Source organism: Falco naumanni, chromosome W, assembly GCF_017639655.2.
Source record: "Falco naumanni isolate bFalNau1 chromosome W, bFalNau1.pat, whole genome shotgun sequence".
NCBI lineage: Eukaryota > Metazoa > Chordata > Aves > Falconiformes > Falconidae > Falco > Falco naumanni.
The window spans coordinates 26,462,441-26,486,736 of NC_054079.1; the positions used below are offsets into that span (position 1 = coordinate 26,462,441).

Genomic DNA, 24,296 nt, shown 5'->3' on the forward strand with positions numbered 1-24,296 from the left:
TGCTCAGTTCTGTGAACCTCCATTCTTTATCTGAATGTTTTCAGCCTTCTATACTCTGCCCAATGCATTCCTCCAGAATAACACTCTGTCCTGATTTATATAATAAATAATTGCCACCCTGAAAGAATGGCATTCAGAGTCTCCCAAAACATCCTTGTACTTCTTTTGTTTTTTTCCATTTTGGAGTTTACTGTTTGGATTCCACTATTCACTATGTAACTGAAACTATTAGTTCATTGTCCATAACATTGTAATGAAGAAGTTGTCAGAATAAAAATGGTTTTCTTTAAGTGGTAAAATTCTCAAATCACAGTTTCATCCCGATTTTATATCTCAAATATAAGGTACTGATATAGACATGGGAACAGGTACTGTCCTGCCAGTATCATTGCAAATTTGAAATAAAACTTTTTAATCTGTAAGCCATTTCAGAATGTCTTTCAAAATAGAAACAAAAAGGGATATTAAAATATATCATTATTTAGAAAACTTAACAGCTTACATTCTTCCAGTAGTTTTGTAGTTAGTATTTACTCGGTTGATATTTCATTCATAAACCAACTCTTTTCAACTTAATCTTTCCATTTTAACTATGAGTTAGCCATTTGTTCTTAATGAAAAAAATGGACTGGTTTCAAGCACACTTAAGGCACCTTCTCCATTATACAAAATTTTAGGAAGCATAACAGATTATAATTCAGAGTTAGTTTCCTTCTCCAAAATCCTAGTTATTTTCCTCTAATAATCCTAAGAAATTAAAGTGTATTTCTGTTCTTCTCAAAAATGTTTTAATGCTTACCTGTGCTTGCTTTAATAATAATTAAAAAAAAAAAAAAGAGACAGCAAGAGTTAGCTTTTAAACTGAAAGCCTTTTTTTCTTCATAGCTTTTAACATCTATATACCTATTCTCTATATTGCGTATATGTTCAGCATCTTTTAATGGATACTTACTAGCTTTGGTAAATGCATATGGACAATTATAATCAGATAAAAAATGAAAGTTATTTCTTCTAGGTAACTCTTAAAACTTGAATGGCCTTTGCTTTTTGTCTGCTCTGATTATAAAGATATTGAAAATTTATTACATCTTACACGAATTGCACACTGTGGTCTATTTGTGAAGTGCATTTATTCTGCTTATTTACTAGGGAATTTAAAAATTTATTGAAATTGATATGCAGAGGGGTTTTTTTAGTTCTTAATTGATACATATTTTCTCTAGTCTATATATGATTTTTAATTTCACAGAATGGGGCTTTGAAAATACTCATTTTTGGTTAATGTCTTGCTGATTACAAAACTGATATTTTATTTATTGAACATACAATATTAGTTTAAGTTAATTATTGAATATATGGGAAAGCTTAGGATTTTATCTTTGATATGTAAATAATTATATTTTTATATTAATTAAGCTAAAGATAAAAGGCTGTCAAACCAAAAAGTAAATCTTTCTATGTTTGTTTGCAAATTCCTTTTGTAATACTAGAATTATTTTTTAAATGTAATGCTTTGTCTGTTTCCTGGCTTTTTATAATATACATATTACTGCAGAGTTTAAGCAGTTTTCAGTGTTTAAAAGCCTGTGAGAACAGCCCTAATTTAACAAATGTAAAATGATAATGGAGCATGTTACTATGTGCTAAATGATAACAGAATTTATTCTTAGTTATTCACTGTTAAACAGGCCTGGAAAACATAATTTCTTTATTCTCTGTTGTTTACTTGTAATGGAAAAAAACTTTCATATTCTTAACATTTTGTTTCATTTTGGTAATTTTTTTTATATAAAGTTAGTTTTTATTTATACATAGTTTTATGTAACTATGTATAGTTCTAGTACATACACTATTGGTAAAATATGGGCCCAGATCAGTTTCTTGGTAATTTATGCATTGCATTACTTGACCTCATGCCCTTTGAGGTGTAAATGCACTTATGAATAGTTTAAAAACACTTGGTATAACCAATCCTTATATGACATAGAGACTGTACAGACATGTATGAATTTTTGTGGCGGATCTTTTCACATCTTGAATCTATACCACTACAAATGCATTCGTCATATCATAACTCCCTTACAAAATGTATTGAGGGCCATTTCTAAAACAGACATTTTTTTTCTCTTCTACTGTCACTGGGTACAAAATCAGTAATTTTCAGATGGAAAAAGAAATAGGCCCATTCCCCTTCTGGACTTGTTGATTTGAGTTAGTTTCAATATTAACTTAAACTAGAGCAAATTTTAGTACTGAGGATGATGCTAGTCTTCTGTCTTATGACCAGGTAGGTGGTAATTGCTTGCAGTTGTAGTGATAAAGTACTTTCATTACTCAGGTTTTCCCAAGTGCTGCAAATAATCTTCATCTATCCATAAAATCCCATCACACAGGTTCTATATTTGGCAATATGATTTTCTTTGTGGTGATGTGCTTCAGTGTTAATAGTCAAGAGTAATTCCTTTAGGGTTCATGAATTTTTCAACTTTCATCAGGTTACATGAAGTAACAGAAAGGATATCTATGATAATATTGATGGTTAGTGCTAAAAAGAATACTGGGCACTAGGAAACTTTATGGTTTTAGTATCTGTGTATCATAATAAATTGTATGTTTGCTTTTATAAAATTAAGAAGTATAACCTTGAGTTTCTAATAGCTACTTATAGCATGCACAAGCTAAAAACAACGTATAATGCACTTTAAATGCTTCATGACCAGCAGTTTGAATCAAATAAGAAATTTAAGTGTTAGCTAAAAATTTTTTGTTGTTAGAGCAGTTGTTTTAAAATTGTTTTAACTTAGATCTTTGCAACAACTTTTTTCTGAATTATGTTTTTATGATGTTTTTTTGTTTTCCCATCTGATTAAAATGAGTTGTTAGAAAAATGTACTCCAGAATTAAAAAAAAAAGTGTGTTGTGAGCTTTCCTTTTAATTTTCAGCCTTAATGAGTTTTGCAAGTTAAAAGTTATTGTATCTGAACATAAAAGAATTTATTAGAAACTGGGGTTCTTCTCAGTGTGCTATCCATATTTGTGTTCTATCATATCTGCACAAGTTCATCAAATGGTTTAACTGCTTTTGCTTTTTTGTCCTAACCTTCTGTATATAGTGTGTGTGCATCTGACCTTCCCCATGTTCTTTGCTCAGGGTGTAGTGGGCTCGTATGCTTTCTGTTCTTTAATGTTCTTTCCCAACCTTTGTCTACTAGAGTCTCCAATAGAGGACAAAGGAAGCTGGAAATAATGTATGTATAAGGATGGGAGAGTCCCAAAAAATCTACCAGTAAATGTGGTTATTGGTATAGTGCTTATTTGTATACCCATTGCACTGTGAATAATTTCAAAGTGAGCAGTTCAGTCAGAAATAGCTCTTGGATTCCTAAATAAGTAGCCACTATTGATCAAACAAAACAAGTTATTTCATAAGTATCTACAGTAGCATAGCATTTGTTACAGATGTGTGTGGATCTCCAGGAGCTATCTTGCAGTTGCCAAAACTATGATTTCTCTTTAAGGATTTATTCCACTCTAATGCAATTAACTTTCTTGGTAGTTCATCACTGAGATATATTATTCTACAAGATCAGTCCACAAAAGAATTAAACTTATTTGGTGAAGTCCACTGTCTTCAGACACTTCAGCTGTGGATGAGCAAAGGATAAGCTCAGAAGCAGCTGCAAACTTACAAGGACAGGGCTATTTTCTTGCATCAAATATATGTATTGAATCTGTGTAGTAGTGCCTGAATTCTCAAGAAGCTGAATCTGAGAGAAGTATTCAAATGTTGATTAAGAAGTAATTCAGTGACCACATGTGGTGGGTTGACCTTGGCTGGCTACCAGGTGCCCAGCAAACAGCTCTCTCACTCCCCCTCCTCAGCAAGACAGGGAGAAAATAAGATTTAAAAATTGTGGGTCAAGATAAAGGCAGTTTAATGAAAGCAAATACAGCGTGTGGAAGCAAAGCAAACCAAAAAGATTTATTCTCTACTTCCCATTAGCAGGCAATGTCCATCCACTTCCTGGGAAGTAGGGCTTCAGTATGTGTACCAGTTGTTTCAGAAAACAAATGCCTTAATAACAAATGCTCCCCCTCCTTCCTTTTGCTTAGCTTTTACTGCTGAGCATGACATCATATTGTATGGAATATTGGTTTGGTCAGTTTGGGTCAGCTGTCCTGGCTATGTTCCCTCCCATCCCAGCCTACCAGTCTCTGGGGTCAGGGGGAGTTGGAAAGACAGCCTTGATGCTGTGGGAGCACAGCTCAGCAGTAGCCAAAATATTGGTGTGTTATCAACACTGTTCTAGCCACAAATGCAAAGCACAGAACTATCAGGGCTGCTATGAGGAAAGTTAACTCCATCCCAGCCAGACCCAATACAATCTCTGCACCTTATTCCATACTGTTTGTATCATGCTGAGGTCCCACATTAACTGATGCATTTATATATCTTCTGACCATCCCCTTATATCTTTTTCTCATTCCTGAAATCCCCTCTTACCAACACTTACTACTTATACTACGTGCTTTATACCCAACAAACAGATTTATACATTCTCATTAACTACTATCCCCTCTCCCTTAACATATATATAGATATTATTTTTCCATTCCATGGGCTTCTACCACTCCCCTGCAAAATATCCATAATAACAGTCTATGATTTGGGTCCTGTCTCTCAAGGTGGTTGCTCAGGACAGGAGAAGCAGCATGTTTGAATGTTAGGTGCCAACACCAGCTTGGTTTGGGTCATTGCTGAACTCACCCAGTTCCTTGTGAAAATAATTCTCTGTCAGTTCAGGTAGTTGCTGCTACATTACTTCCTACAACATACAACTCACATCACAGCTTATTTTTTCCCCAAGGTTAAATCTCCTTGAGGCACACACTGAGTCTCCTCATCCTTCCGCATAACCCACCAAGTACACCCAGGTCCTTGAGCAAAGACAATCCCACCAATGGGTTTGCCTTTTCCCATGGGAGGAGCAACCCACATCACCTTCCCCAGCCACTTCCCCTACAAGGACTTTATCTCCTCCCACAGTATGTAGAGGCTTTGTTTGGGCAGGACCAGGACAGTTAGCAGGTCCTCTGGTGTTTACCAGCCAAGTGGCTTCTGCTAAATTTATATCCCAGTGCTTCCATGGCCCAGTGACCAACACTCTCAACATAGTCTTTAAGTCCATTATATCTCTCAGTCTTTCCAGAGGCTTTTTGGGTGATAGGGGATGTGATACACTCAATCCATGCTGTGTTTCTTAGCTCAGTTTATGAGGTTATTCCAGAAATGAGTCCCATTGTCTGATTCAATTCTTTCTGGGGTGCTGTGTTACCACAGAACTTGCTTTTCACAGCCCAGGATGGTGTTTTGAGCAGTGGCATGGTCAACAGGGTATGTTTCCAGACACCTGGTAGTCGCTTCCACCATGATCAGTATGTAGCACATGCCTTAGTGTAGTGGTTTAAACCCAACTGGCATCTAAGTACCATGCAGCCACTCACTCGCTCCCCCTCCCCCCCAGCAGGATGAGGATGAGGATCAGGAAAAAAAGTAAAACTCATGGGTTGAAATAAGAACAATTTAATAATTGAAATATTATAATGATTATGATAACGATGATTATGAAAATAATAATGATGATGAAAGAGAAGGGGAGAGGAATAAAATCCAAAGGGAAGGGGGAAAAAAACCCAAGTGATACACAATACAATTGCTCACCACCCACTGACTGATGCCCAGCCAGTCCCCAAGCAGTGATTGCCAGGACCCAGCCAACTCCACACCCCACCCCCAGTTTATAGTTTATATACTCAGCATGGCGTTCTATGGTATGGAATATCCCTTTGTCTAGTTCAGGTCAGCTGTCCTGGCTGTGTCCCCTCCCAATTTCTTGTGCCCCTCCAGACTTCTTGCTGGCAGGACCTGAGAAACTGAAAAGTTCTTGACTTAGTATAAACATTACTTAGCAACAACTGAAAACATCAGCATGTTATCAACATTATTCTCACACCAAATCCAAAACCATAGCACTGTACCAGCTACTGAGAAGAAAAATAACTCTATCCCAGCCAAAACCAGGACACTTGTATTCATGGCAGTGGTTCTAACATAGTCAATTTGTCAGGCCTCACCATACTGGAAATCCAGCCACCACCCTCTATTGCAAGAAGACTAGCATGGCTTGCTAGATTGCAGTGCATGTTTCACAGTGTGATGACCTCCATGGTCAGGTCTACCTCTTGATAACCAGCCAATCTGTATGTTGCATCTCTCCCTAGATGTCCCAATGTTTTGTGGGCCCATCGAGCTACAAATAGTTCACCCTTACACTCCCAGTAGCTTATTCAATTCTGGCAGCCTGGCGTACCTGCTCATTGTTTTGATGTTCTTCAGTGGTAGGGTTCTTGGGCAAGTGAGTACCTGCATGACCTGCCTTTAGAGCAATGTTTTCTACCTGGGCAGTGATGCCTTGCCACAATGCAGCAGCCCAGATGGATTTATATCTGCGCTACCAGTTGCTCTGCTTCCATTGCTGTAGCCACCCCCACAGGGCATTTACCACCATCCATGAGTCAATAGAGAGTACTGGCTACTTTTCTCAGTCAGCAATCTCTAGGGCCAGCTGGATGGCTTTCACTTTTGCAAACTCACTCAACTTGCCTTTTCCTTGAATTACTTCAATGACTTTTTGTGTATGACTCCACACAGCAGCTTTCCACTTCTGATGGTTTTCTACAACATATCAGGATCCATTGGTAAACAGAGTATAGTGTCTTTCATCTTCTGTTAAGTCTTTATATGGTGGTACCTCTTGGGCATGTGTCACCTCCTCAGGTGATGCTGTGAAATCTCTGCTTTTTGACCAGTCCACAATCTCTTACAGGATTACTGGGCAGTTTGAGCATGAGCCCATTGCATGATGAAGGCTACCCACTTACTCCATGTAGCATCAATTATAAAATGTGTAGAGAGACATTTCTGTTGAACATCCAGTGTAGCACAGGCAAGTGTGGTGCCAAGAGGAGCTGTGCTTCTGTACCAACAACTTCTGAAGCAGCTCAAATCCCCTCGTATTCTGCTAATATCTCTTTTACAGTCAGGGTGTATGTAGTTGGCTTCTGATCCTCAATACCCACAGCTCCAAAAGCCTAGAGGTTGGCCTCAGGTTTCTGCTGGTGTTTTCTGCCAGAGGATCCAGGTGAGGTCATGCTCCCCAGCTGCAGTGTAGAGCACATTTTGCACAGCTGGTCCTATATGGATGGGCCCAAGAGCTACTGCATAAACTATCTCCTGTTTGATCTGCTCAAAGGCTTGTTGTTGCTCAGGGCCCTACTCAAAATACTTTTCTTTCGGGTCACTCAATAGAGAGGGCTCACAAGCTGACTATAACCTGGAATATGCATTCTCCAGAAACCCACAATGCCTAGGAAAGCTTGTGTTTCTTTCTTGTTAGCTGGTGGAGACATAGTTACTATCTTCTTGGTCACATCCATAGGGATGTGACAGTGTCCCTCCTGCCATTTTATGCCCAAGAACTGGATTGCTTGTGCAGGTCCTCTGACCTTGCTCTTTTTTATGGCAAAACCAGCTTTCAGAAGACTCTGGATTATTCTTTTTCCTTTCTCAAATACTTCTTCCACTTTATTACCCCACACAATGATGTCATCAAATTATTGCAGATCGTCAAGGGCATCACCTTTTTCCAGTGCAGTTTGGATTAGTCCATGAAAAATAGTAGGGCTGTGCTTCCACCCCTGGGGTACTCGATTCCAGGTGTACTGGATGCCCCTCCAAGTGAAAGCAAACTGTGGCCTGCATTCTGATGCCAAAGGAATTGAGAAACACACATTGGCAATGTCAGTCATAGCACACCACTTGGCTGCCTTTGACTCTAGTTTGAATTGGAGAACCAGCATGTCTGGTATGGCAGCATTCAGTGGCGGCATGACTTCGTTCATGCCACAATTGTCTACTATTAACCTCCACCATCCATCAGACTTTTGCACTGGCCCTATGGAACTATTAAAGGGTAAGTGAGTCTTGGTGATCACTCCTTGGTTCTCCAGTTGATGATTCAGCTCATTGATAGGAACCGGTGAGTATCAGTTGGTGTGATATTGACTGTCATGGTGTGATATTGACTGTCATGGTAGCAATCAGCACCTGCTGTTCTTCGACCTGCAGCAACCTCACAACTGAAGGGTCCTTCGAAAGACCAGACAGTGTACACAGCTGTTTAATCACGTTCTCTGTATCCACAGCAGATACACCAAAAGCTCATTGGTACCCTTTTGGGTCCTTGAAGTACCTTATCCTGAGATAGTCTATGCCAAGGATACACAGGGCCTCTGGGCCTGTCACAATAGAATGTTTTTGCCACTCATTCCCTGTTAGGCTCACCTTAGCCTCCAACACAGACAACTGTTAGAATAACTGTGTTGCTACAGAAATCCAAATGGGTTCCACACCCTTATATCCTGATGACATTAGAGAACACTGTGCACCAGTGTCCACCAGAGCCTTATACTTCTGTGGATCCGATGTGCCAGGCAATCAAATACACACAGTCCAGTAAACCTGGTTGTCCCTTTCCTCCTCCTGGTTGAAGGCAGGGACTATTTATTTCCAGATGGAGTATTCACTGTCTGACCCTTGCACTGCCAGACTGGAGGTCCCTTCACCATAATCAAGGGAGGTGATCTCAGTCTTTTTTCTGCATCTGGGGGATCACTGATTGTTGCCTTTGGGCTCAACAGCAACTGAACTGACAGCCTTCATGGATGACCCCTTATCAGCCATCTTACCCATCAGTTTGTACATGGACTTCCAGCTTAAAGGTGAGCTCACCATCCTCCCCCTGGTCACACAGGAAGAACCAGAGAGTGACACATGGCATGCACATAGGGCTTTCCCTCTGACCAGTGTGGGAGAGGACTGACTCCATGGGGAACCCCTGACAGCCGAGGTGCTGGCCTGTGGGTACGAGGAGGTGTTACCGAAATCTCGGAATGAAGAACTTATCGACACCAATGTGATGTAGATAAGCAGACACTTCTTTATTGACGGCCGGGTGCGTGAGCGAGTCCTCTCGCGATCAACGCACACCAGGTCCCAAAATCAGACACCATATATAGAACTTATTCATACATATTCATTAATTATTCATGCATAATCATGACATTTCCCGTAAATAATTTACATACTCTCCTCCTATATCCGATTCTGCGCAGTAAAGCGTAGAAAGGTCTAGAAATGGGTCTAGGGTACGATTTGGGTAGGTGGTATATGAGTCGGTGGTCGCGATCTCCCCCTGCCGGAATTACCTTTTACTAAAGTTCACAGTTTCTTGGCAGGCACCTACAAGCTGTTCCAGTCGACTCTCCCCAGTTCCCATTAATCTCATATTCTGACATTTCAATACACCTCTGCATACAGAAGACTGGTTAAGTACAAAGGAACTTTTCAACCCTAGAGTTATTACCTAAGTTTTCACAATAGTTCCAGGCCCTTCTTCTAGCCTTGGTACAAGACGTACAAAAGATCTCATAGCAGCTTTTACTGTGCAACTATAAGTTTCCTATAAAAATTTTTCTTATTCTTCTATATTTTAATTCTATTAAATGATTTTATAAAATCAATTAATCAATCTAATATAATCAATCAATCTTAACTTATTAACAAATCGATAACATTTCCCCCCTTTGAAAGTGTTGAAAATCATTATTTCAATACTTTCACATTATTCATATATCTTTTGTTTCAACATATTTTGGTGATGGATCATGTCTTGATAAAAATAGTTGGTACTTCTCTCATAATCATACGATTCACTGCAATTCTATTGGTAAACTGTTTCTTCAGACATGCATATACTAGCATGCTCATCAAAAAGACAACTAGTAACAGAAACAAAGTCTTAATTATAGATTGTATCCAAGAGCTCAAATTCCATCCCAGTTTGTTAAAATTTTCTCAAGCCACTCTTCTGACATATCCTTTTGAATTGTTTCAGTTTCTTTTTCAATTTTTCCCAATAGGCCTAGATCATGTTCCACATCCTGAGTGACATTTGGAATGTGGATACAACAATGGTCCAATTTATCCTTGAGATATACACATACTCCATGTTCTTTAAGTAGGAGCATATCTAGTGCTATTCTATTTGTAAAGTCATTCTGGAGGTCACCTGTAATTATACATTCAATTCCTTAAACCCCTTTTTGTTAACGTTTGCTAATTTTTCCACTTGACCAGTTAACTGATAGAGCCATGCTCTGTTTCTATATGAAGCTGTAGGATTTAAAAGTGATTCAATTGCCCAAACAGTTTTCACTCCTGTAAATGGTTCATTTCAAATATCATCATTTATCTCAGATCTCTTTATTCGTTTAGATTCTAAATTCTCTAAGGATCCTTTAAATGGTGATTTCTTTCAAATTGGACACAATGTTGGCATGCTTAAAGTAATTTGTTTCACCTTACCATCTAATGGTAAATGTGTGGTCCAGGTTCCATCACTTAATGCCCAAACTAAATGTCCTGGACTTCAAATAGTAGTTTTACTACAACTAAACAAAGTTCCTTTCCTAACTGTAAAAGTGCTGGTCAAATTGAGAGTGTTCTTAAGACCTCGACAAAAACAACCATAATTTAAAACAGTGGCCTACAGAGGAATTCTTTGGATTACTAAGTCTGCATTACTGCAATCATACACTTTTTCACATTTCCACCATGGCACTGCTTTATTTTCCTTCTCTCCCGATGAAGGTAACCTATCATTGACCCAGGGTAATACTGAAAAAAAACCTTTTCCATCCCAGGTAAAACACCAAAAAGTTCTTGCTATATACTGAAAATGGGAAAATATGGACATAGACCATATAGAGTCCCATTGTTCTACTAATTGGGTATCTTGGCCAGTTTTATTACACTTCCATTTCATGATACTTCTGCTCACATTGGTTTTAAGTTGTTCATCATAAGAACACCATCCCACAGTCTTAAATCTCCCTATTTTGGTAAAAACATGATTTAACAATATTTCACAATTCGCCAGACTACCTGGAGTTTTCCACTGTTTTCTAGTGACTTTCACTTGCTCATACCATTGAGTCACTGGCCTCTGTTCACAATAATTGGTTTCATTTTTATGTTCCAGGTTAGTCAAATTCATAGCTAAAATTCCCCATGGAATAGATTCACCTACTGCCCTCGGTATTGGCAAACAAGCAGTGATCTGCGTGACATTTTGTAAAGTGGCAAATTCTTTAGTCAATCCTACCAACAAATTTTCCTCTGCCATTTGTTTGGGAATGTCAATCACTTGTTCTGTTTCTATTTGTCTTTTGTTCCTGTCCACCAAGCCAGCCCATGATCTCACCAACATTACCAACCAAAAAAAAAATCCAAAACCCAATCATAACCTGATAAAAAAATTAGACATGTTTCAAAGTCAATTTTTAAGTCTCTGGGTCACGATTAGCAATCTTCCACGGAGTAGATGCTTTCTTCACTCAAGTATAATGTATCCAAGCATCCGATTCTGCAATTTTGATAGCTGTAAAAGTGGTTAACAGTATCCGGAAAGGTCCTCTCCAGTGCTCCTGCAAAGTTTCGGAGGTCCAAGTCTTCACATAGACATAGTCTCCTGGTTGGAAATCATGCACTGCATTTTCCAGGGGTAAAGGTCTATTCCAAATTACTACACTCCAAATCACAGCCAAAGTTTTCCTTAGAAAAAGCAAATAGTTATACACATCTTGTTTTCCTTTTACATATATGTTTAGATTTGGTTCTGGAGACTCATATGGTTTTCCATATAATAATTCATAAGGACTGACTGAGGTTCCACTCTTTGGCTGTACCCTGATTCATAATAATGCCAATGAAAGTGCCTGAGGCCACTTTGGACTGGTTTCTTGACAAATTTTACTTATTTGTCATTTCAAAGTTTGATTCATCCTCTCCACTTTTCCACTAAATTGTGGTCTCCAAGACGCATGCAAATCCCAATTAATACCCAACACTTTGCTAACACTTTGGACTACTTCAGCAACAAAGTGTGGACCTCTGTCAGAGGAAATTCCAATAGGAACTCCAAATCTCGGAATTATTTCTTGTAATAACCACTTCACAACCTCTTTTTGCTTGTGTGGTGCGACAGGGAAGGGCTTCTGGCCATCCTGTAAAAGTATCAACCCTTACCAGGATGTACCGGTACCCATTTTGTCTAGGTAACTCTGAAAAATCTACTTGCCAATAATCTCCAGGTTCTGTACCAGATTTCAGTCTACCCATTTGAACCTTTTTCTTAATCACTGGATTATTTTTCAAACATACTTCACACTTTGCAATTACCATTTTAGCTATTCCCAACATCTTAACTGATATTATTTGCTTTCGTAAAGATGTTACTAAGGCTTCTGCTCCCCAGTGACATTCTTGATGTCTTGTTTGAATTATCTCTCTCACCCCAAGAGGTGGAATTACTACTTGTCCATTAGGAGTTATCCACCATCCAGCTAAGTTTTCTTAGCATTTAATAACTGACCCAATTTGTCATCTTCCTCTGAATATCTCGGTTTTTCCCTAGGAAGGGTTACTGTTTTAGAAGGAATTATTGCCATTTGCGATGTTTGTCTCTTTGCTACCTTCTTTGCTGTTTTATCAGCTAAATTATTTCCAATTATTATTTTTGTATTTCCAATCTGATGTGCTTTACAGTGCATGATTGCTACTTGATCTGGTTTTTGAACTGCTTGCAATAATTGTAAAATTTCTGTTTGATGCTTAATGTTTGATCCTTGAGAGGACAATAACCCCCTCTCTTTCCACAAAGCTCCATGGACATGCACTACCCCAAAGGCATATTTTGAATCAGTCCAGATATTTACTCTCTTGTCTTTGCTTAATTCTAAGGCTCGAATTAAAGCGATGAGTTCTGCCTTTTGGGCTGATGTGGTACTCGCCAATGCTCCTGCTTCTATAACTGTAGTCTCTATTGTTACCGCATATCCGGCGTATCGGACTCCTTGTTCCATAAAGCTGCTTCCATCAGTATACAGTTCCCAATCTGGTCTCTCCAACGGCACATCCTTCAGATCTTCACGACTGGAATAAACATACTCGATAGTAGCCAAGCAATCATGTTCCAGTCATCCTTCTTCCTGTATGGAACTTAAAAACACTGCAGGATTTACCAGGTTAGTTGTCTTTAGAATCACATCATCCTGTTCAGTCAATACCACCTGGTATTTCATCATTCGGCTGGGGGACAGCCAATGTCCCCCCTTCTGTTCTAGGACAGTTATCACCATGTGTGGAACATAGACTGTTATTGTTCTTCCCAAAGTCAATTTCCGAGCTTCTTGTATGAGCATCACTGTTGCTGTCACTGCTCGAAGGCAGTTTGGCCACCCTTTACTCACTGTATCCAGTTGTTTAGAGAAATATCTGACTGGTCGTTTCCAGCTTCCTATCCTCTGGGTTAACACGCCCAGTGCAAGGTGTTGTCTTTCATGTACAAACAACTGGAAATCTTTGGTTAGATCCGGCAGTCCCAAAGCAGGTGCAGACATTAAGGCACGCTTCAACTCTACAAAAGCCTTTTGTTGTTGTGGGCCTCATACGAAGGGAGAGTTCTTTTGGGCCTCGTACAGCGGTTTAGCTATTAGCCCATAGTTCATGATCCAAAGGCAACAACACCCAGTCATTCCCAGAAATGCTCTGAGTTCATGAATATTTCTCGGCTCAGGTATACCACAAATAGCTTCTTTGTGATTTTTTTCCTAATTGTCGTTGTCCTTTTAAAATCTCAAAGCCGAGATATATCACAGTCTGGTAGGCTATTTGGGCTTTCTTCCTGGATACCTTATACCCATTTAGTCCCAGGAAATTCAAAAGGTCAATAGTCACCTGTATACAAATAAATCTTTCTTTTGTAGCAATCAATATATCATCCACATATTGTAAAAGTAAATGCCCAGGTCTTGGTTTGTCCTGTTTCCAGATTTCAAATTCCTTAGCTAAATGATTTCCAAAAATAGTTGGACTGTTTTTAAATCCTTGGGGTAATCTAGTCCATGTCAGCTGCATCTTTTGGTTTGAGGATTTTCCCATTCAAAAGCAAACAGTTTTCTGGTTTCCTTTTCCAAAGGTATACAAAAGAAAGCATCTTTCAAATCAAGCACTGTAAACCACTGATAAGTCTCCCTTAACGCTGTTAACAGTGTATAAGGGTTTGCTACTACAGGATAAATATCCTTAACTATTTGATATACTGCTCTCAAGTCTTGCACCAGCCTATATTCACCCGAGGGTTTTCTGGCTGGTAAAATAGGAGTATTATACTCAGATTCACATTCTTCCAAAATTTTATACTCCAAAAATTTATCAATCAATTTCTTCAATTCCTGTCTCACTTCTGATTTGATTAGATATTGTTTAATTCTCACTGTTCCTGCACCTTCCTTCAAATCTATTTTAACTGGTTCTGCTAGTTTCGATTTACCAGTAATATTTGTTTCCCATACAGTAGGGATCACTGCCAAATCCACCTCCGGTGGAATTTCTTGTTCCTTTACCTTTTCTTGTATCATCAGGATTTCTCCCGTTTTTGACTCAGGTATTTTCAAGAAAAGTTCTCCTTCGTCAAAAACAATCTGTGCATTTAATTTGGATAACAAATCTCTTCCTAAGAAGGGTATTGGACATTCTGATACATACAGAAATTCATGTGTAATTATCTTATTTCCAAATTTCAAATCCAGGGGTTGCAGGAATGGCCTGTTTTTGTTCCAGTTTTTTTTTCTTTACAGGTATTTAATAAAAAAATGTCACTCCTGTATCCACTCCCAACCTCACAATTTAAACAACATTTTTTTTCCACTTTCTTATTATCAGAAGTTATAGCCATTACCAAATTATCTCTAATAGTTAGCTTACATTCATCCTGCCAATCCTTTCTTTGTCTTAAGTAAAAAAACAAATCCACACCTGGCATTTTATTCCATTTCCCTTCTCTTTTACAATACAGCATTAACTGCAAAATAGTGTTATAATTCAGTGTCCCATTTGTGGGCCACTTTTCCTGATCATCCAATATATATAAAGGTCACCAATTATTACAATACTCAAATTATTACAATACTCAATCATCTGGCTCTTTTGCAGATCATCCTGTAAATTTCCCCAATGTGCCAATAAACATCCCAAGAAAGAATTTTTCGGGATTTTGTCATTTACAGCAAGATTACCCATGCTTTTACTTTTAAACGACCGAGTTAACTTAGTTGCCATGGTGTAATTACTCACAGTACAATACACAATTATTCAACTCTGTCACTCCGATCCGCGGATCCACACTCCACACTCGCTTTCGTTCTCAATTATACGTCTCACCCTTACAGCCACACTCACACTTTCCCACAGCTACTTTTAAACAAACATATAACACAATATTATATCTCTTAATTTTCTTCTTAATACACAAGCTCACAAAACAACAAAAAGCACTAAAACTTCTAACTTTTTGTTAGAGGCACTACCTTAGAGAACACTATAGCATATAGTTTCTCTTGTCTACACTTTTGTCCAACCCTGCAATAGCTTTCGCTTATGTCTTACGGGCAGACGCCTAGGCTTCCACTTCCACAAGGATCCTTTTAGTCCAACCCTGCAATAGCTTTCGCTTATGTCTTACGGGCAGACTCCTAGTCCTACCCTGCGCAGGTCTTTCACCACGTCTGACAGGCAGACTTACTCAGTGGGACTCCAACCCACTGGTGGGACTCCATCCCACTCTTTCCCATACACTTATTATAGTGGGACTCCTGCCCACTTCCTCTAGTGCACTTACTTACTACAATTAAAAAGAAGAAGTGTCTTACCAAAAAAAATCCAGGGAACGTCGCGAAGAGCCTTACGGATCGGGGATCGATGGGTGTCCCCGAGAAATCCTCGGTGCCGGCTGGAACCGATCAGGTCCCCGACTCCTCCGGTCTCCTTCAGCGAGGTCCCATCTGGGTCGCCAAAACTGTTACCGAAATCTCGGAATGAAGAACTTATCGACACCAATGTGATGTAGATAAGCAGACACTTCTTTATTGACGGCCGGGTGCGTGAGCGAGTCCTCTCGCGATCAACGCACACCAGGTCCCAAAATCAGACACCATATATAGAACTTATTCATACATATTCATTAATTATTCATGCATAATCATGACATTTCCCGTAAATAATTTACATACTCTCCTCCTATATCCGATTCTGCGCAGTAAAGCGTAGAAAGGTCTAGAAATGGGTCTAGGGTACGATTTGGGTAGGTGGTATATGAGTCGGTGGTCGCGATCTCCCCCTGCCGGAATTACCTTTTACTAAAGTTCACAGTTTCTTGGCAGGCACCTACAAGCTGTTCCAGTCGACTCTCCCCAGTTCCCATTAATCTCATATTCTGACATTTCAATACACCTCTGCATACAGAAGACTGGTTAAGTACAAAGGAACTTTTCAACCCTAGAGTTATTACCTAAGTTTTCACAATAGTTCCAGGCCCTTCTTCTAGCCTTGGTACAAGACGTACAAAAGATCTCATAGCAGCTTTTACTGTGCAACTATAAGTTTCCTATAAAAATTTTTCTTATTCTTCTATATTTTAATTCTATTAAATGATTTTATAAAATCAATTAATCAATCTAATATAATCAATCAATCTTAACTTATTAACAAATCGATAACAGAGGGAGAGAGATTTTCTTCAAAATTTCAGTCAGGAAGATGCTCTCCACACAGTTGTGTATCCATATCTGGGCAATACATTCTTGCAAAGCTTTTAGAATATGATGCTGAGGCATTTTGGACCTCCTTCCTCCACATGGTCCATGTACACTGGGCATCATCCAGATCTTTGGAGACCTGTTTGTTGTCCAGGTCACCATAGCTCACTTCCAGTACCGCTCATTCTCTGAGGTACTGGATACTTTCTTCAGTGGTAGTCCACTTTCCTCAGTAATTGACAAGATCTTCCTTGAATGGATACCTTGCTTTCATACTTGACAGAATCCACCTCCAGAGGCTGCAGATTGTTGCCTTTTTTCCTGATTTCTTTGTCAGTTCCCCAGTCCCGAGAGCAATCTGCTCACCTTGCTGGCAGCTGTAATCTTTCTGCATGTCTTCAAATTCTCTCAAGGTCAGGGACCAAGTAGTTTCTACCTGTTGGGTGATTTCTCTCACTTCTTCCTCCTGTTTCTTTGCAAAGGACCAGCTTCCTGATCAGACCTTTTCCTCCTCCTCCCTTATTAATCAATGATATGGACACATCAACCTCTGAATTAATTATTTCTTTTTTACTACTGGGGCAATTACTGTAGTTGGGGTTTGGATCTCTGTCTCAATCGTGGCACCCTCAGAAGTGGTTTGGGTCCCTGTCTTAACCATGCTCCTCTGATAATACTGAGTCATGGCTCGACTGGCCTTGCTAACCAGTGCTAGAAGCTGCTGGGTGTCATTGAGGTAGGCAAGGCACCCTTCGATCAGGTGGTGTGTCAATTCACCAGGATTATTGCCTGTTCAGGTGTAAAATCCCAGGTTATGGGAGGTGATAACTGTCCTAGGCACCTGCCCAAATCCCACTAAATGTAAAGTAAGGTAGAACAAAGACTGGATTGCCATAGACCATATGGGAAAATTTTGTCAATCTAAATTCAGTCATATAGGAGGAAAATATATATTTGCCTAATACAGCATTCAGAAGAACGCATGAGTACGTGGTAATAGAAGCTACTAATATTTAGCAGAGACAATTGATATTTCTGCACCACTTCCTGTGGTGTGTCTTTTATGAACTGGATTTTTTTCTGCTGTTAGAGATTTCCCAATCCTTTTGTTAACCCAAATAAGTTAATGGTATGTGAGAAGCTAGCAATATCTTGTTAAAGAACAAAGTGGAAGGGTGTATCTGATGTAAGAAATTAATGCAACAAGTTTAATTTAAACTATTGGCATTTCTATAATGTTGTATGACTTCAGGTTCAAAGCCATCATCTGTCTGGCTTGGAATGAACTGACATGCACACTGAAAAAATCAGAGTTAAGGCTACAGCTTCACATTATCACTGCTTCAAATGAACAGCTTGTTGCTGCCAAAAAGGCAGCATGGGGCATGGGGTGGTGTCTGTGGCAGACGAGGCATGGACTTTGCAAGGATAGTGAAGCAAAGACTTTTATTGTTAGTTACAGCTTTTATAAGTTTATACTCTGTACATGTGCTGCTAAAAGCTTTATTATTGGTCAAACTCTACTGTCCACACACCCAGACGCTGTTCACTATAGGCTACTCTCTGCTGTTCACACTGTTTCCTTATCTTCTAGAGGAGAGATCACATTCTTCCTTTGTTTCTGTCTCATCCAGGCTTCTTCTCATACTCCCTCAAAGTTATTTACCTCGTTGCTGCAGGATCACACCTGCACATCGTCAAAGCAAGGCCACTGCTGCACATTATCAATGTCAAACAACCCACTGTCTCCGTTCCCTACAGTGTCCTTGCTCCTTTTTCCTTTCTGTATGGCTTTACCTTTCTCCTGTTCTTTTCCAATCACATATTAAGCTAATTCAAATGTTTTGACAGGTTAATTTTTTTCAGTTTTAGTGATCTTAACATACTATCTGAAGATTACAAGAGCCAGTGCAAGATGAGCACATGTGCCTAGGAAGGTACAGAATGGAGGATCTTAAACTTTTGATTTCAGCAAATTATTAATTTGGCACAAGTTTTAATATAAGACTGCAGCTCTTTGGTAGGTATCGCCCACTAATCACTACAATTTAGAGGTGATTTTGGAAGGATTGTTGGTTTAATAAGGGAACAGTTTTGCAGGGAGTATAGTTTATCATGTGGATGTTGCCAAAAGTAGTAGTTAAATGTTTTCTCTCCTGGGAAAAAGAAACCATCTAACTGGAAACAGCCATTTGTTTTGAAGTTAAGTAAAGATGGGACCAAATATGTGGCTAACAAGTAGCTTATGTAGTTCAAGGTCTCCCAACCCTAACTGTACATATACTGTCCATAGCTGGGGCGGTGAGAAAGAAGTGTGTCTGTGTATGAAAATATTTTAGTCTATTTTAACAATTTTAGTGTATCTTTTCGTGTAAGCAAGATCTGAGTGAGCTTTCACATTCCTCTCTTAAAAGAATACTAAATGTTTCAATATAAAACTATACATATCAAAGTTTTCTTTTGCTTTGAACCTACTCTGTTCAAAGCACTGTTTCAGAGGGCATATCTAATAAAGAGCAGATTATTTTTCTATTTGCATATTTTTTATTAGTGTGTGATTCAGAGTACTTCAGTTTAGGAGCTGGTTACTATATTCAGTAGATGAGTGAGAAAATACAGTGAGCAAACAGAAGACCCTTGTTAGATCCTATAAATTTCCTTGATGTATTTGAAATATAATAACTTTTACTCAGTTTATCCTTCTTTTCCTATGTCCAAGGATTTCACATTCTATCTGTTTCTGATATGGAGAAGCACTATTAGTATGGTGATATAGTCTGTATTTTCCTGTATTTCCTGTATTTTTCATGAAAGATCCTCAGGATCTTTCTAGTCATTAGATGAAAATAAGAGAATATAAACTCATGGAAATGCTGTGCATCTTTCCAAAAAATGTGAAGCAAAATGTTTTTGTATTTACTTTTTCAGTAATTTTTTTAATTGATCTTTAAGAAAGAATGCTCACAGAAAAGATGTGATGTTAATCTGAGATCACTTCTGCTGTTCATATGCTGTATTGTAGCTTTTGCAAATCTCAGTTCTATCCTCTTGGTTTATGGCCATTTAGAATTTGGTTTAAGAAAAAGGTTGAAGTTCAGGTTGGTATGGGGTTTTTTTTTCTTTGTTTTATTTTGTGCTGCCTTTTTTTGTTGTATTTTGACAATAACAAATCAGACAAAAAGAGATTTACCTCCTTGGAAAATGTGCTATCTGCACTATTATTCAGTTTTAAAGCTTGCATTGAGTTCACATCACTGCATTCTAAATTGAATTAATACTGTGTTGATAATGCAGAATGGCTTCTATAACAAGTTTTACAGCTCATAAATATTTATACTGAACCAGTTTTAAAGAAGTTGTCAGTAGCTGTTTTTTTTAACCCCCTCTCGTAAAACACCCTTGTTCTTATGAAAAGTCATTTCCACTAGCTACCTTTTCTTCTGTACTTAATCTGAAGGATTTGATTAATGAAGGATTTGTGATTCACGAAATTCATATACACATTAAATCTACTGGCATAAGTGGTGTAAAAATAGTACTTCTCAAAAAAAATCATTTCTCATTTCCACAGTGGTAGACCCTATCAAAAGGCACACAACTGTTATTTGCCTTCAGGTTTTTTCTCTGCTTCAGCAAATTTTGACAAATTATATTAGAATAGCCACTTAAAAAATCATCTGTGATGATGCAATGTGTGCTTGCAGCCCAGAAAGCGAATCACATCCTGGGCTGCATCAAAAAAAGCGTGGCCAGCAGGTCAAGGGAGGAGATTCTTCCCCTCTACTCCACTCTTGTGAGACCCCACCAGGAGTACTGCATCCAGCTCTGGGGTCCTCAATACAAGACAGACATGGATCTTTTAGAGCAGGTCCAGAGGAGGGCCATGAAGATGATCAGAGTGCTGGAGCACCTCTCCTATGATGAAAGGCTGAGTTGGGTTTTTTCCAGCCTGGAGAAGAGAAGGCTTTGGGAAGACCTCATTGTGGCCTTTCAATACTTAAAAGGGGCTTACAAGAAAGACAGAGAGAGACTTTTCACCAGGGACTGTAGTGACAGAACAAGGGGCGAGGGTTTTAAAGTGAAAGAGGGTAGATTTAGATTAGATATAAGGAATAAATTATTTACTATGAGGGTGGTGAGACACTGGAACAGGTTGCCCAGAGAAGTTGTAGATGCCCCGCCTCTGGATCCAAAGTCAGGCTGGATGGGTCTTTGAACAATCTGATCTAGTGAAAGATGTCCCTGCCCATGGCAGGGGGTTGGACTAGATGATCTTCAAAGGTCCCTTCCAACTCAGACTATGATTCTATGATCTGGACTTGAGGCTGCTTCGCCCCAGCCTGCCCTATTCCCTTGCTGGGGGTGGTGGAACATGCCCAGTCTAGCGAGGCCCATGCCCTGCCAGCCTGGAGATCCTCTGCAGCTCCTGGCCCCCAAAGAGCAGATGGCCCTTGCTACACACTGACACTCAAGCTGTTTAGTAACTAATACGGAAGAATATGCAAGAAAAACTGACACCATTAAACAAAATAGATGGGAGAATATGGATTCAAAATATAGTAAGGTAATGCCTTTCACAACTAGGCCCTGGGTATATGGGCCAAGGACCCCCTTCACCTATGGAAAAAAACATGTACTAACTAGAACAATCTCAGTAAGGTTCTTGCTCATATCTTATAGTTCTCTCAAGAAGTGTCCAACTGTGAAGCGTTTCCTTCCTATCCCTTAGACATCATGTCATTTCCCTGGTATTCTTGCATAGAGTATCTCAAAAGCCTGCTTTTGCCAAATATCTCCTCATACCTGATAAAGGGTTATATCCTTAGAGCAGTGAAGCTCTAGCTGAGTTATGCTTTGTTATCAAGTATGGCATTCATGTAATTCAGCTTCAGCTTCATTCATATTTACCCTGAAAAGATAATAATTGGTAATTGTGGAAACCAAAGGACATAAATAAAGTAGGCTATGATAAAGTTTCTTGAATAATCCAGTTTGGAAATAAGATATATCATTAAGATAAGATAAGATAAGGGTATGTCTGTCTGAGTGTTAATTTCTGTAATTGCATTTGTCTAAAGTGCTTTCACATTCCACTGGCCAAAATAAACGATAGAAAAGTCTAAACAAGCACTAGGTAAAGAAAGATTAATCGTGATGTTGCAAGAAGAGGATTACATCATAAACATGTTCCTTTTTGGGGAGGAATAGTAATGGCATTAATAGTATAAATAATTCTGACCTTTCTTATACTGATTAGGTTATGATTAGATAAAAGAATGTAGTGAATTTTCTCAGTTTGGTTTAGAAGCAAATCTCTCAAAATGAGAATTTTATGACTCAGACTGATGAGCATTATACTGTCTACCTATATCTAAATTAAAGATTTTTTTTTAAACTCCCATTTCTGTCACTTATTTCCATTGTATCTTTCACATGATTCATTTATAGAGTAATGGTGTTTTACAACTGCCGAAATTCTTATCATCTATCCATAATCAGAAACAAGCACATGTACAAAATTATGAAATTTATGATCACAGAGAAAAAAGACATGACTATTTCTAACTTTTATGTTATAGAAACATAGAACCATTTAGACTGGAAAATATCATCAAGTCCAACCGTTAACCCAGGACTGCCAAGTCCGTCACTAAACCATGTTGCTAAGCACCACATTTACATGTTTTTTAAATACCTCCAGGGATGGTGATTCCACCACCTCCCTGGACATCCTGTTCAAATGCTTGATCACCCTTTCCATGAAGAATTTTTTCCTAATATCCAATCTAAATCTCCCCTGGCAAAACTTGAGGCTGTTTCCTCTTGTCCTGTCACTAGTTATCTGGGAGAAGAAACCTCCCCCCACCTGTCTACAACCTCCTTTCAGGTAGTTCTAGAGAGCAATAAGGTCCCTCCTGAGTGTCCTCCTCTCCAGACTAAACAACCCCAGTTCCCTCAGCCATTCCTCATAAGACTTGTGTGCCAGACCCTTCACCAGCTTCGTTACCCTTCTCTGGACATGGTCCAGCACCTCTACATCCCCCTTAAAGTGAGGGGCCCAAAACAGAACCCAGTATTCAAGGTGTGGCCTTACCAGTGCCAAGTAAAGTGGAATGATCAATTCCCTTGTCAAGCTGGCCACACTATTTTTAATACAGGCCAGGATGCTATTGGCCGCCTTGGCCACCTAGGCACACTGCTGGCTCATGTTCAGCCAGCTGTTGGCCAGCACCCCCAGGTTGTGTTCCACCAGGCAGCTTTCCAGACACTCTTCCCCAAGCCTGTAGCATTGCATGGGGTTGTTGTGACCCAAGTGCATGACTCTGCACTGAGCCTTGTCGAACTTCATACAACTGGCCTCATCCCATCGATCCAGCCTGTCCAGATCCCTCTGCAGAGCCTTCCTACCCTCAAGTAGATCAACACTAACTCCCGACGCACACACACACTTAATGTCATCTGCAAACTTAGTGAGGGTGAACTCAATGCCCTCATACAGCTCATTGAGAAAGACATTAAACAGAACTGGCCCCCATAATGAGACCTGTGGAACACCACTTGTGACCGGCCACCAGCTGGATATAACTCCATTTACTACCACTCTTTGGGCTCGGCCAGCCAGCCAGCTTTTAACTCAGTGTAAAATACACTCCTCCAAGCCATGAGCAGCCAGTTTCTCCAGGAGAATACTGTGGAAGATGGTGTCAAAGGCTTTACTAAGGTCCAGGTCGACAACGTCCACAGCCTTTCTCTCATCGACTAAGAGGGTCATTTTGTTGTAGAAGGAGATCAGGTTCGTCAAGCAGGACCTGCCTTTCATAAACCCATGCTGGCTGGGCCTGATCCCCCAGTTGTCTTGCACACGCCATGTGATGGCACCTAGGATGATCTGCTCCATAACCTTCCCTGGCACCGAGGTCAGGCTGACAAGCCTGTAGTTCCCTGGATCCTCCTTCCTGCCTTTCTTGTAGATGGGTGTCACATTGACTAAGCTCCAGTCTTCTGGGCCCTCTCCGGTTATCCAGGACTGTTGATAAATGATGGAGAGTGGCTTGGCAAGCTCTTCCACCAGCTCCCTCAGTACTCTCAGGTGGATCCCATCCAGCCCCATAGACTTGTGCCTGTCTAAGTGGAGCAGCAGGTCACTAACCATTTCCTCCTGAACTGTGAGGACTTCATTCTGCTCCTCCTCATCCCTGTCTTCCAGCTCAGGGGGCTGAGTATCCTGAGGTTAACTGGTCTTGCTATTAAAGACTGAGGCAAAGAAAGACATTAAGTACCTCAGCCTTTTCCTCATCCTTTGTGGCAATGTTCCCTGCCACACCCAATAAAGAATGCAGATTATTCTTGGCCCTCCTTTTGTTTTTAATGTATTTGTAAAAACATTTTTTGTTATCTTTTACAGCAGTGGGCAGCCTGAGTTCTAGCTGGGCTTTCACCTCTCTAATCTTTGCCCTGCATAACCTCACGACTTCCTGATAGTCCTGAGTTGCCTGCCCCTTCTTCCAAAAGTCATAAAC

At 39.6% G+C, this 24,296-nt stretch overlaps 1 protein-coding gene across 3 annotated transcripts in view; it reads left to right on the top strand.

Annotated features, from left to right (window-relative positions):
* The window catches only part of LOC121080550 (tyrosine-protein kinase Fer-like), a 217,443-nt gene that overhangs the window by 114,638 nt on the left and 78,509 nt on the right, over nucleotides 1–24,296 (top strand). The gene's annotated exons all lie outside the window — the stretch shown is intronic.